Source organism: Galeopterus variegatus, unplaced genomic scaffold (genome assembly GCF_000696425.1).
Source record: "Galeopterus variegatus unplaced genomic scaffold, G_variegatus-3.0.2 Scaffold4165, whole genome shotgun sequence".
NCBI classification, from domain to species: Eukaryota; Metazoa; Chordata; class Mammalia; order Dermoptera; family Cynocephalidae; genus Galeopterus; species Galeopterus variegatus.
In genome coordinates, this window is record NW_007730276.1 from 125,531 (window position 1) to 140,008 (window position 14,478).

The window sequence follows — 14,478 nt, forward strand, 5'->3', positions numbered from 1 at the left end:
TCAGTCATTTCAAGGGCTTCTTGTTCTATAGGATCTAGAGTTTGAAATTTATTAACTTTTGGTGGTGTACTTTCTTGATTTTTTGTATTTCTGGTATCTTTTTTTTGATGTTTATTTATTGTGGCAGGGGGTTTCACAGTCCACAAGTTTGACTCTATTGACTAACTAAGATGTTGCTGTGGTTGCCAATTTGGTATGGCTACCTCCGTGACTGCTCAGTTGGCCTCTAGTGCCTTGTGTGTGTGGTTGCCTCGGGTCTTGGGCCTCTCCAGGGAGCCATTTCTCTGGTCAGCTTGGCCTCTGCTGGGCTGCTGGATCACGGGATGGTACTGAAGGGTGTTTGGTCTCTGCTGAGCTTCCACCTCCCATGCAGGACTTCTCCCTGTTCTGTGCACTCTGTCCCGCGCTGCTGGGATGCACTGAGGAACTGCAGAGTGTGTGGTCCCTGCAGAGCTTCCCCTTCCTCTACAGGATGTCTCCCTGCTCTATGCACACTAAGCCAGGCTTGGGATGGAGCTGGGTGGCAGGGTGAAGCCTACCTGCTGCTGGATCACGCTGTGGTGGCCTCTCCACAGGGTGTGTGGACTCTACGGAGCTTCTTTCTCCCTTGCTGGACGTCTCTGTGCTCCATACACATTGGGTTGGGCTTCTGGATCGTGCGGCAGCAGTGTGGTCCCCATGGAGTTCCCACCTCCCCTGACGGATGTCTCCCTTCTCCCAGCGCACTAGGCAGGGCTGGGGATGGAGCCAGGTGTCTGCAGTGAAGCCTACCTGCTGGATCACACAGTTGCGGCCCCACAGGGTGTGTGGTTTCTGCCGAGCCTCCGCCTCTTTTGCTGGACATCTTCCCACTCTGTGCGCGAAGGGCTGGGAATGGAGCCGGGTGGCAGCAGTGAAGCCTATGTGCTGGATCGTGTGATGGCAGCCCCACAGGGCATGTGGTCTCCATGGAGCTTCTGCCTCCCCCGCTGGACGTCTCCCTGTTCCATATGCACTTGTTGTTATGTTTTTATAGTTTAAATCAGTTGATTTGTGGGAGAGAGTGATGCTAGGGACCGTGTATTCCTCCATCTTGACCAGATGTTCTAAATACTCATTAGTTGTTAAACAGAGTGTTTATGCTGGAGTGTTAGGCTTGTGGCTGTCTCCTGACAAGTTACTTCCATTTGTTAGGAGTTGCGGTAATTTGTCATTATTTTGATGTCCCAGATCCACTACATGTGCCCTTGTAATTTTGGATAAGTTGTTTAACTCTTCTGTGCCTCATTTACCTAATTTAGACATTCTACAAAATAACTCACAAGTACTCCTCAAAAGTGTTAAGGTCATGAAAGATAAGGAAAGACTGAAAACTATCTTAGATTGGAGGAGACTGAGGAGACATAACAATATTACACGGTGTGGGATCCTGGATTGGAGTCTGGATCAGAAAAAAGCATTAGTGGGATGACTATCAAAATTTGAATATTTGTAAATTACACAATGAAATACCATTCGTCAATTAAAAAGAATGAAATGGTGCCATTCACAGCTTCATGGATGAGCTTGGAGAAAATTATGTTCAGTGAAACAAGCCAGGAACAGAAAGAGAAATACTGCATGTCCTCACTTTTGATAATTGTATTATGATTGTAATGTAAGATGCTAACAAAAAACTGGATAAAGGATATACTGGAACTACTTTTACAGTTTTGAAAGCCTGAACAATTAAAAATTAAACATACATTAGATTTCAGTGAGGAGAAAATGAAATAATATGTGTGAAGTTCTTAGAACAATTCCTCTGACATAGGAGTTCTTAAAACTTGTCAGTATCATTATGAATAATTTTATAAAGGAGTTCTTAAAACTTGTCAGTGAAGTTCTTAGAACAATTCCTCTGACATAGGAGTTCTTAAAACTTGTCAGTATCATTATGAATAATTTTATAAGTAATAGGCAATATTATAAGTGATGAATAAGCTATTTTTATAAGTATTGTATTTGCTAATATTCTCATATATTCTCATCTGTTCCTTTTTTCCCCTCTTTGCTGGGAAAAGTGTATTGAGCATGAAGGTATTTATTTTAAGACATAATGTAAGTTTAGAATTTATTTTGAAAATTTTAGGGGGTTAGGGATGTCACTTTCCTTAGCCAGTAATGAGCTCTGACTGAGGCTGGCATTGCAAAATGACTTTTGGCTGGGAAACCAGACTTGTGCCCAGCCACCACCCCTCTCATGTAGCTTTTGACAGCCCCACCTGATGGTTCAGTGAGCACCCCTCAAGCCATCACACTTGTGCTTTAGGAGTTCCATCTATTGAACCCTTTCTAGGTGCACATTATAGACCATTTAATATTCACAGCAAATCTGTGAGATAATTGGCATTTCATTCATTTTAATATGATAAAACCGAGGCTCAAAGAAGTTAAGTGACTTGTCCAGGGTTGCAAAATGAGTGGCAGAGCCAGGATTTAAATCTGCCTCTCCTGACCTCAAGGCTGAGTTTAAATGTTTATGTGAGTTTAATTGTGGAGCCAGGTGTGAGAACTATTGCCATAGACCAGTGGTTCTCAATGGGAGGTGGTTCCCACACACAGGAGACATTTGGCAATGTCTAGAGATAATTTGGGCATTCATAACTGGGGTGGGGGTGGGGAGGGGGAAGTCTGCTATTGGCATCTAGTGGATAGGGGCCACAGGCAGGCTGCTTAATATCTTACAATGCACAGAGCAGCCCCCCACAACAAAGGTTTATTCAACCTGAAATGTCAACAGAGCTCCTATGTAACCCTGGTGTACAGTCTTAAAAGGGCAACGCTTTGGCCTTAGACACCTGGGGATTTATTCTTTCTCTTAGCTAATATTTACTGAGCACTGTGCTGTGCAGTGTGAGGCATATGTAAACAATACACCAGTTTGTGCCACCGAGGAGGTGACTGTCCAGTAGGGCAGGGGCTGGAGGTAGGAGAGGCAGATGAACACCTTTAATATAAGTCCAAATATAACAGGTGCATAAAGGGAGAGTCAGATCAGGCTAAGCGTGCTCAAGGGGTGAGCCCATGTCTGGTTGTGGGTGGAATCAAGGGAGGCCGTGAGGAGGAGGTGGTTTGGAGCTGGGTGTATGAGCAAAGTGGATCTGGTGGGAAACATAACGTTCAGGGTACAGCAAACAGCGTAGTTTGTGTGGGGCATAGAGTATTTGTTAGTGAGTAGAGGGGGGTGGACTGGAAAGGCAGTTTGGGGTTTGAGTTTTGAATCCAGGCTGAGCACTCTAGCCTTGGTGTCTGTCATAGTGAAGAAAAAGCCTTCCCTTCCAGAGTGGTGGCCCAAACCCTCAGGCTATGGGGCTCTGGAACTTCCAGGAAGCTGTCGTTATGAAACAGGGGAAGTTTGAAATTGGGGTGAAGTATGGTGAACTTCTGATTTTAGAACCAAGTTGATGCTGAGTATGTAACAAAGCTGTTTCACCCCAAAGAAGCCTGTGGGGAGATGATACTCTCAAATAGAAACATAAACAAGGATGAACTCTGCAAAGGATGGCCACCTTGCCTGTATTGAAAACTGGAGCAGATTCAGAACTCCTAACCGAAGGTCTGTGTTCCCAAAGGCGTACAGCAGGGCTTGGTATGATCAAAGGTCGAAATACCTGGTGAGAGGATTATTCTAGTTTATTACATGACCAGTTAATAGCATTAAAAATTGTTGGTGGCACATCCAGTGCACTATAAAGAATATAAAGAAGGAGTTCCTTATCTTCCATGAACGTGCAGTTGACTTCAGGGCCTCCCAGCACAGTCATCAAATTTGGCCCTGGGGAAATTCATTACTCTTCTGGAAGAGGGGTTGGAAGAGAAGGCATGGGAGAAACATCTTTGTTGAGCTAGTGTGTGTGTGGGTGTGTGTGTGTGTTTCCAGCTATAGTTTCAGACACTGTCACATCTAATACATCTCATTTAACTCTCAAAACACCCTTTGGGTGTGAGTACAGTTTCTCCTTTTTGTAAATGAGCAAACTGGCACCGTGAAAGGCAAACTTGCCACAAATTCATGTAGCTAAAATGGGCTACATTCTCATGCATGTGTCGGTTGTTTTTCCTCATTTTACAACCTCTCCTCCCTTCATTGACAATTAATCTTATTTACCTGGACTTAGGCTGCTAGAGGCACCAGAATTAGTGGCAGCAACAGAAGGCGGGAAGAGATTAGAGCTTTCATTGCAGCTGTCGGTGCTCATAGATGTCGCTCAAAGAGTGCATGGAAGGTTCCCAGTGAGATGCTCCCGATTTCTGGGCAGGGCTCACGTCGGGGTACTCGGCCTGCAGTCTGCTCTTTCATCCCGGGCCAGTGTTCCCATCAGGGGGCAAGAACAGGTAAGGTGATGCTGGCCTTGTTAAGTAACAGATTGGGCCACGTGTTTTATAGGAATCTAGGAGGTGAAACTGGTCAAACAAAAGAAATGCAGCGTTCTTAAGCACACAAGAAGGTGACAGATAACTTGGCAGCTGTACTCCTCTCCTCCAGTCCCCCACCTCTCTACCCCTCCATGTGTTATGATTTCTTCCTCAAGTCTTTTTTCAGGCTTGGATTTCCTTACACCTTTCCGTGACTCTCTCTAGCTGAATATCTTGCATGGAAGTGGGTACTGAGAGCTGGCAGAAGAGAGGATGACCTCTTCTGTTTCCTCTCTGTCCTCTCCTCCCCCATCCTCGGCAAAATGTTGGCAATGGTATTGTTGCCTGGGTAGGTGCCTTGTCCTCACTTTTTACAGTTCCCTCTAATTCTGTAAGGTGGACACAGAGCAGCATTAAGGAGAAGAGGCAGTTCTCCCTCATAGTCAAAAATAGTAAGAGCTACAATAAGTTAAAACAACCACGCTATAAAAATGTAAATTATGATATCAAAAATATAAATTGGAGGGGAGAGGGTAAAAGCCTAGTGCTTTTGGGTTCAACTGAAGTAAAGGTGTTATCAGTATAAAATAGTTTATTACAACTATGAGATATTTTATGTATGTGTCATGGTAACCACAAAGCAAAAAATTATAGAAGATACACTAACAAAAAAGGGAAAGAAAGAAAACCTTAGTACTACAGAAAATCACCAAATCACGTAGATAATCTAGAGGGGAAGAAAGAACAAAGGATCTACAAAAAAATCCAGAAAACAATTAATAAAACAGCAGTAACTTTTTCCTTATCAATACTTTGATTGTAAAAGGTTAAAATTCTCCTAGCAAAAGACAGAGTGGCTGAATGGATAAAACTAAAAAATATATGCCCACCTGCATGTTCCCCACAAGAGACCCACTTTATCCTTAAGGATACACATAAGCTGAAAGGGAAGGGATGAAAGAAAATATTCCATGCAAATGATAACAAAAGGGAGCAGAGGTGCCTCTATGTATGTCAGATAAAGTAAACTTGAAGGTAAAAACTGTTACATCAGGCAAAGAATGTCATTATTTAATCATTATTTAATGATAAATGGCTCAACTTATCAAGACGACAAACAATTGTAAGTTTATATGCACCCGACATCAAAGCAACTAAATATTTACAGCCAATATTAATGGACATAAAGAGAGAAATAGACAGCATTACAATAATAGCAGGGGATTTTAATATCCCACCTTCAACATGGACAGGTCAACCAGACAGAAAGTTAATCAGAAAATACTGAAATTGAACTGCACTTTAGAAAAAAAGGACCTAAGAGATATACACAAAACTTTCCATGCACCAGAGGTAGAATACACATTCTTTTGTAGTACACATGAAACATTCCCCAGGATAGAGCATGTGGCAGGCCACAAAACAAGTCTTAACAAATGTAAGAAGATCAAAATCATATCAAGTATTGCCTCTGACCACAATAGCATGATATTAGAAATCAATAACAGAAGGGATTTTGGAAAATTCACAAATATGTGGAAATTGAACAACATGTTCCTGAACAACCAATGGATCAAAAAAGAAATCAAAAGGGAATTTAAAAAATACCTTGAGACAAATGGTGATGGAAACACAACATACCAAGACCTATGAGATGCAGCCAAAAGTAGTTCTAAGACTGAGGTTTATAGCAATAAATTCCTACATTAAAAAATGTAGAAAAATCTGCCCCAAATAAACTAAACTTAGCCCTCAAGGAACTAGAAAATGGGCAAGCTTATTCAAAAGTTAGTAGAGAGAAGAAGGGAATAAAGATCAAAACAGAAATAAGTCAAATATAGAAGAGAAAAACCATGGAAAAAAAAAAGTAATAAGATGAGGGTTAAAAAAAAATTGTGAAATCTTTGGCTAGACTAAGAAAAAAAGAGAGAAGATTCAAATATATAAAATCAGAAATTAAGTTAGAGACATTAAAATTGATGCCTTAGAAATAGAAAGGATCCAAAGGGACTATTATGAACAGTTTTATGCCAACAAAGTTGATAACCTAGAGGAAATGGATAAATTCCTGGAAAACTGCTTACCAAGGTTGAATCAGCAAGAAATAGACAGCCTGAGCAGACCAATAACAAACAGAGAGAATGAAGTAGTAAATAAAAAACTAAAAAAGAAAGGCCCAGAACCAAATGGCTTTCTAGCTGAATTCTATCAACTTTCTTTTTTAAAGATGACCGGTAGGGGGATCTTAACCTTTGGCTTGGTGTTGTCAGCACCACGTTCAACCAGTGAGCTAACCGGCCATACCTTTTTAGGATCTGAACCCAGGGCCTTGGGGTTATCAGCACCACACTCTCCCGAGTGAGCCACGGGCTGGCCCTCTACCAAACTTTTAATGAGAAATTAATACGAATACTTCTTAAACTCTTCAAAAAAGTCGAGCCGAAGGGGATACTTCTCAACACATTTTATGAGCACAGGATCATCTTGATACCTAAACCAAAGACACCACAAAACAAGAAACATATAAACCAATATCTCTGATGGATGTTGATGCAAAAATCTTAAATAAAATAATAGTAAGTTGAATTTGACAACATGCCAAAAAGATTACGATCGAGTGGGATTTTTCTCTGACACACAAGGCTGGTTTAACATATGCCAATCAGTCAATGTGGTACACCACATTAACAGACTGAAAGACAAAAAACATATGTTCACCTTAGTTGACAAAGTAAAAGCATTTGATAAAGTTCGACATCTTTTCTTTATTAAAAACACTTAATAGTTTAGTTATAGAAGGAATGTTCCTCAATAGAGTAAAGGCCATTTATAAAAAACAGGCATCTGGGGCTGGCCTGGTGGCACACTGGAGAGTGCGCTGCTTGGGAGCATGGCGGTGCTCCCACCGAGGGTTTGGATCCCATGTGGAGACCGGTTCCCACTCTCTGGTTGAGTACGGTGCGGGCGCAGCACCGAGGGTTGCGATCCCACTGCTGGTTCCCGGTACCGGCATGACAGCGAGGGTTGCGATCCCGTTACCAGTCACGAAAAAAAGACAAAAAAGGAAAAAAACCAAAAAACAAAAAAATCCCCGGCATCTACCATCATAATCAATGCAGAAAAACTGAAAGCTTTTCTTCTAAGATCTGGTGCAGGGCAGGGATGCCCATTCTTGCCACTTCAATTCAACACAGTACTGGGAGGATTTTCATGAACCATTAGAAAAAGAAAAAAGAAAGAAAGAAACAGTATCCAAGTTGGAAAGGAAGACATCAAATTATTTCCATTTGCAGATGGCATGATGTATGTAGAAAACCTCAAAGATTCCATCAAGAAACTGTGAAATCTAATAAATGAATTCAGTAAAATTGCAGGATATAAAATCTTCAAAACAACAATCTTCAATATTTCTATACACAAATAACTTGGTTGAAAAAACAAATCAAGAAAACACTTCTATTTACAAAAGCATTAAAAAATACCTTGGAATAAATTTAATCAAGGATGTGAAAGACCTATACTATAAAGCATTGAAAGAAATTGAAGATGATACAAATAAATGGAAAGGTATTTCATGCTCACGGGTTGGAAGGATTAATGTTGTTAATATGTCTGTATTTCCTAAAGCAATATAGAGGTTCAATGCAATCTCTATCAAAATTCCAACGGCATTCTTCACAGAAATGGAAAAAACAATCCTTAAATTTGTATAAAACCACAACAGACCCAGAGTGGTCAAAGCAATTCTGAGAGAGAAAAACAAAGTTGGAGGCATTATGCTTTCTGATTTAAAATTATGTTACAAATCTATAGTAATCAGAATGGTACAATACTGCCTTTAAAACAGTCACATAACCGGTCCGCTCACTGGTTGAGTGCGGTGCGGGCGCGACACCGAGGGTTGCGATCCCGTTACCAGTCACAAAAAAAAGACAAAAAGGAAAACAGTCACATAAGATGAGTAAAACAGAATAGAGAGCTCGGGAATAAATCCAAACATATATGCTCAACTAATTTTTGATAAGGGCACTGAAAAGACACAATTGGGAGAAGATAGTCTCTTCAATAAACGGTTCTGGGAAAACTTGATTTCCGCATGAAAAAGAATAAAATTGGATCCTCATCTTACACTATATTCAAAAATCAACTCAAAAGGAATGAAAGTCCTGAACATGAGACCTGAAACCATGAAAATGGCCAACAGGTCCCTGAAAAGGTGCTCAACATCACTAATCATGAGGGAAATTCAATTTAAAACCACCTCGCACCTGTTATAGTTATTACAAATAAGACAAGAGGCAACAAGTATTGGTGAGGATGTGAAGAGAAAGGAACCCTTGTGCAGTGTTGGTGGAAACCTAGATTGGTGCAGCCTGTGTGCAAAACTGTATGGAGGTTCCTAAAGAAATTAAAAATCGTGCATTGGACTTGCAGAGGGAGAGAACATTCCATGAACTAGAAAGTGGAGGGGTGATAATCAGCTTGTATCTCATGAATATTCATAACCAATAAAAAAATTAAAAGTATAGCTATGAATATGAACCAGCAATCCCTCTTCTGGGTATACACCTAGAAGAGCTAAAATCACCACTGCTTAAAGATTATCTGCATTCCTGTGTCATTGCAGCATAATTCACAAGAGCCAAGATATGGAAACAACCTAGGCTTCCATCAGTGAAAAATGGGTAAAGAAAACTGTGATATATCTATATCTACATCTTTATCTATCTGTCATGTATCTATCTATCAGAACATTATTCAGCCTAAAAAGGAAGGAGATCTTGCCATTTACCACAACATGGATGGACCTGGAGGACGTTATGCTAAGTGACATAAGTTAGACACATAAAGAAAATTATGCGATCGACTTATATTTGGAATATATTAACAAGATGTTTAAAATGTGGAAAAAGGAAAAAAAAAAAGCAGTGGTTACTAGGGTCAGAATGGGGGGTGAGTGTGGGGAAAAAATGTGGAGGTGTAGGTCAAACACACAAAGCAGCAAATATATAGGACGAAAAAGTTGGAAGATCTAGTGTTCAACAGGAGAACTATAGTTAGTAATAGTGCACTGCACTCCAGTCAGAGCTCTCTCTCACAGTCACTCATAGTGATTGTGATTCTCTTATTTAATCTGTGACTTGAACTTCACCCCCCTGCCTGTCCCCCTCCCCTCCTTTACTAGCTAGAACTGTAAGAGTTAGGTGCATCTTAAGTGCTAAAGAGTTAAGCGCTGATCACGGTCACAAAGTGGCAGCACTGCCTCACTGGTGTTTCATAAAAACTCCACTGGGATGTGGGCAAGTCTGAAAGTGGCTGTTAGGATCAGGACAAGGACAGAAATGAGATGAACAGGTCAACTTTCCCCTATTTCTCTTGTGAAGTGACAGAGTTGAGATGAATGTGATGTAATAGCATTTTAGAAATGGAAGACACTTTAGAGAAGAGCTTCTCAAACATTACTGCACTTAGGGATCACCCAAGGATCTTGTTTAAATACAGATTATGATTCTTCTCGTGGGGCCTGAGATCCTGCCTTTATAATGCGCTTTTGGAAGATATCATTGCTGCTGGTTGGTGGGCCACACTTTGAGTAGCAAGGCTTTAGAGGTCATCTAGAGGATAACTCTCACAGCACCTGATGTATGGATGAAGAGAGACTGAAGTCCAGAGAGAGAACATAACTATAACTTGCCTAATACAGCCAGGGCTTTAGCACATGTCCTTTTGGAATTAAACCCAGAACATCAGCCTCTTAGTCCACGTCTTGCTCCACTATATCATTTGGCCCCTTTAGTGTTGTGAGTGACGTTACTTTAGCTTAGAACCCAGAACTCCCATTTTCACCACTCCCTTCGGTCTTTGCTCAAGGTGTCACTTTGGTCACTCCTTTACCCAAAACATTCCATGCTCTTCTATAATGACAAGATTAAGTTCAAATGTCCCTGCCTAGTTTTCAGGGCTCTACAACATATGGTCCCACTTTAGCAAGTTTACCTAACTTCCCTGTTTCTTTCTTTATTACTTTTTTTGGCAGCTGGCTGGTACAGGATCTTAATTTCCCTGTTTCTTAACTGCGTCTTTCTGCCATAGCTATTCCTGCTCCTTCCTGTTCCCTAAATGTGCTGCATTCAGCCCTCTTGCAGTGGTAGTGGTAATGGCATGGTCTCTGGAGTAAGACATCCCTAGTTTCCAATACCAGATCTGCCACCAACCTTGGCAAGTTACATCACCTCCCTGAGGATCAGCATCCTCCTCTGAATTAACACCATGTGGTTATTGAGAAGAATAAGTAAGATAATATATGCAAACTCACTCACATTCCTAACATCCCCTTTAAATCTAGCATCTACAATGGTGCCTGACACCTGCTTCCCTTTATGTTCCTCCGTGTCTCTGTTTCCCTAAGGCCTAATGTTTCAAAGGCCTAACCTGAATCCCATCTCTTTCATAAAACCTTTCCCAGCCATGTCTGACTCAATTGGTCTAAACCTTTTATAAATTATTTCACATGTGTTAGCATTTGATTATGTGCCAGCCCTCTCAGTGAGAACCCATAGAGAAGCTTGAAGGATATTGGCTATATGATAATTGAGTGATAATTGAGTTCATTCTTTTTGAGGCACTCCCTGAGAGCTAGAGCTCCCTTCTTTTTTATTCAGTTATTTCCTTGAGCAGCTTTTGCTGCACCAGCAGTGCCAGACCCTGGTAGTCATGTGAATGCTTTAGAGAGAGCTCTCATCAGGGTCCTCCTGCCCCTGGATTTTGGCTAAATTGCTGTTTCCTTTTGCATGTTACTGGATGGCCCCTCCAAAGGAGGACTGATGAAATCTCCTTATGGCAACCCTAAGATAATAACTCTAAGGAAGTTCAGCAGAGTATTTTATTGCTTCAACAGCATAGTAACAGGAGATGTATACACGTTCCTATTTCATGAAATTTATAACAGGGTCCTTACACTCTTACATCAGAAGAGATTAAGGACAGAAGACCAAGTGGGGAGGATAAGGTTGCTTAAGGGAGGTCACGTACCTCTGTCCTGCATTCTGTGAATTGCCCATTCAACTGTAGCTTGGAATGTGCATCTTTGCATGTGTGGTCATTTATTTTTGTCACATGATGTATAGTTCTCTCCCTGTCAGTGGCAGTTAGTAGCTCCTATCAGGTTTATGATAGTAAAATTACATGGTGAGTGATCTCACTGCAGCAAAGGTCTCTCTGAGGTCTGGAGAGAAAATAGACCAGGAGGGCTGGACACTTCACTTAGTGTCATGCCTTCTTTTTTTATTGGCTTCACTTAGTGTCATGCCTTCTTTTTTTATTGGACAGCTGTTTACTCACCCATCACTTTCCTAATCAGGGGATTTGGGGACTTTCTTTCCCCAACCATGAGTCCATGCTAAAGTCCAGATATATCCATCTGTGCCTGGAACTGGGTGTTCTTTTAAAAAGACAGGCCAAAGGAATGTCTTCCTTCCTGATTTCTAGGATTCTAATCTTCACTGTCTAAGCTGCTGGTTTCCAACATTGGATACTGGTCAGAATCACCTACAGGCCATTTAAAACCTATCGATGTATGTGCCTCATCCCCAGAGAGTCTGTTTTGATTCTTCTGTGGTGTAGCTCAGGCATTGGTAGTTTAAGAATGCTTCCAAGTAAAGTAGTCATGTTACAGTGGGGGAACTTCAGCCAAGTGCTCAAAGTTAACACCACGTGTAATGAGAGACATCAACACAATGGGCCTCCTAATATGGTGGACCAAGAAGGCAGACCATCACTTCTGTGGTATTCTTGCCCAAAGTGCAGAACCTGAGGTTAATTATGAGGAAATATTAGATAAGCTCAATCTGACGATCATTATATAAAATAATCGGCCAATACTTTTCAAATGTTAAGGTCATGAAGGCAAAAGAAATTCCAAGGAGATGTTCCAGATTCAGGAGACTAAGAGTACAAAACAATTAAATGCAATGTATGATCCTAGATTGGATCCCGGTCCAGAAAAAAGACATTAGTGGCCAGAAAGTTGGAATTTGAGTAAGGTCTGTAGATTAGCTCATTGTATGATATCAGTTACAATTTATTGATTTTGGTGATTGTGCTGTAGTTATATAAAGCATTAATATTTGGGGAAGTTGAGTGGAAAGTATATGGGACTCTGAGTACACTTGGAACATTTTTGAAAGTCTGAAATTATTGTAAGGTGAAAAGTTTAAAAAAAAGAAAGAAGAAAAGAAAGAAGAGAAGTCCAGGTAATTCTAATGAGTTGCCAAAGTTGAGAACCACTTCCCTAAGTCACTTTGCCTAATACTGTCAAAGTAATCTTCCTGAAAATGCCTGAAAATGCTGTTTTGTCATGTTTCTAACCTTCTCAAAGCTTTCCAGTGACTTCTATCACCCATGGAGTGAAGATCAAATTCCTTAGGCTGCCATTCGAAGCCCCCATAGCAAGACCCAATCTATTCCCTAGATCTGCGTAGCAGGACCTGACTCACATTTTACTTTCCCATGTCTGACCTTATGCTGATTATTTTCCTTCTCCCCATAGAACCCGTGCCTTCCTACTCAGGCTCCTGAATCATTCTTTGTCCTAGGGACCACTTCAGAGCCCGTCTCTTCATTCAAGCCTCGTATGATTATTTCTGTTGGAAGCAGTCGTCTTTCCTTTCTTTGAATTCTGGAAGGTACCATGGTGTGGAATGAAAACTCGAGTTTTAGATTCAAAAATATGTGAATCTGAATCCTCGTTCCACCCTTTCCCAGTGCTAAGGGAGAAGGCAATTGGCTTCTTAGAAAATAGGGATAATAGTACCTTCTTCAAAGATGATTGTGAACATTAGATGAGGTGCAAACATGAAGGTCTCCAGCACATAGTAGGTTCCTTCCTCTTCATTTTTGTAGCTCAGTGATCCTGAATTGTATATTGGGTTATCAAAATGTTCTGCAGAGCGTTTAAAAAATGTTTGCTCCTGGACATCACTAATATGACCAACAGTCTTGAGCTGAACTGAATTTTGGGACTTTAAGGATTTGTACTGAATTATTTCCTGGAACACAGCTCAGTAAATACGGACAGAGGAATGTAATTCCACAGAGGGAAAAGGGAGGGATGATTAGTTTCTAAATGGGAAGAAGCTGTGGTGTCTTCCATCAGACACACTGAGCAAGTACAACTACCTAGTACATCTTCTTTACCCATGAGTCTTGCACAGCAACCCTTCACAGATCTGATCCCTCCCAGGTGATGTGTACATAGGTGAGTCAGTCCCATATATTTTGAGCTTTCTTCTCTGATTTCTGCTTCCTACACCCTCACAGCTCACTGCTGGGTGCTCTGCTCTGGCCCCAGATCCCAGGCCTCTGTGGGCTGAGAAGAGAGTTAGATGCTCACAGGCACAGAAAGGGACAGTTGGGGCTGCTGTTGTTCACAGGCCATAAACTCTGGGTGTGTCTTATGACTGATTATGGTTTTGGAATCTATTTCTCTTTGTGACCACTCCAGGGCCTCTCCCTCCTCCTACTTCCTTCTCATTACACTTTCTTTCTCTAGTGCACCCCCTTTTATGGTCAGAGAATGGCTGTGCAAATAGTTGACAATTCAGTAAAAATGACTTTTTATGAAGACTGAGAACCTGGCTCTGCTTTTCCCAAAAGTGGTCGAGGTTCATAAAAGCAAGATTCCATGAAGGGCTGTGAAGTTGCGAGTGTGATTTAGGGAGCGTGTGCATACATGATGGTGAGAAAGAAAACAAAGTGCTGGTTGTTGGTAAAATCCCGAAAGTGGAGGGGGCAAAAATCATTCTGGATGGTGGACATCATTAAGGAGACCTCAGGAATCTTAGTGTGTCCTCTGCCCAGATGGGTTGGGGGATGAGATTAAATTATGGAGTTGTGTGATGTTGGGCACATTATGTAACATCTGCTTTGTTTTGTATAGTCTGTAAAAACGGGGATGCTCGCACTCACGGGATTTTTGTAAGGACCATATCTGCACCTAATGTGTGCTAGGTCTGTGTGAGCTGTTGTAACTATAGGCAGAGGTGCCACCTTGGTCACTTAGGGTGGGAAGTGTTTCCCAGCCAGGGTCCTGGCAGTCCAGCT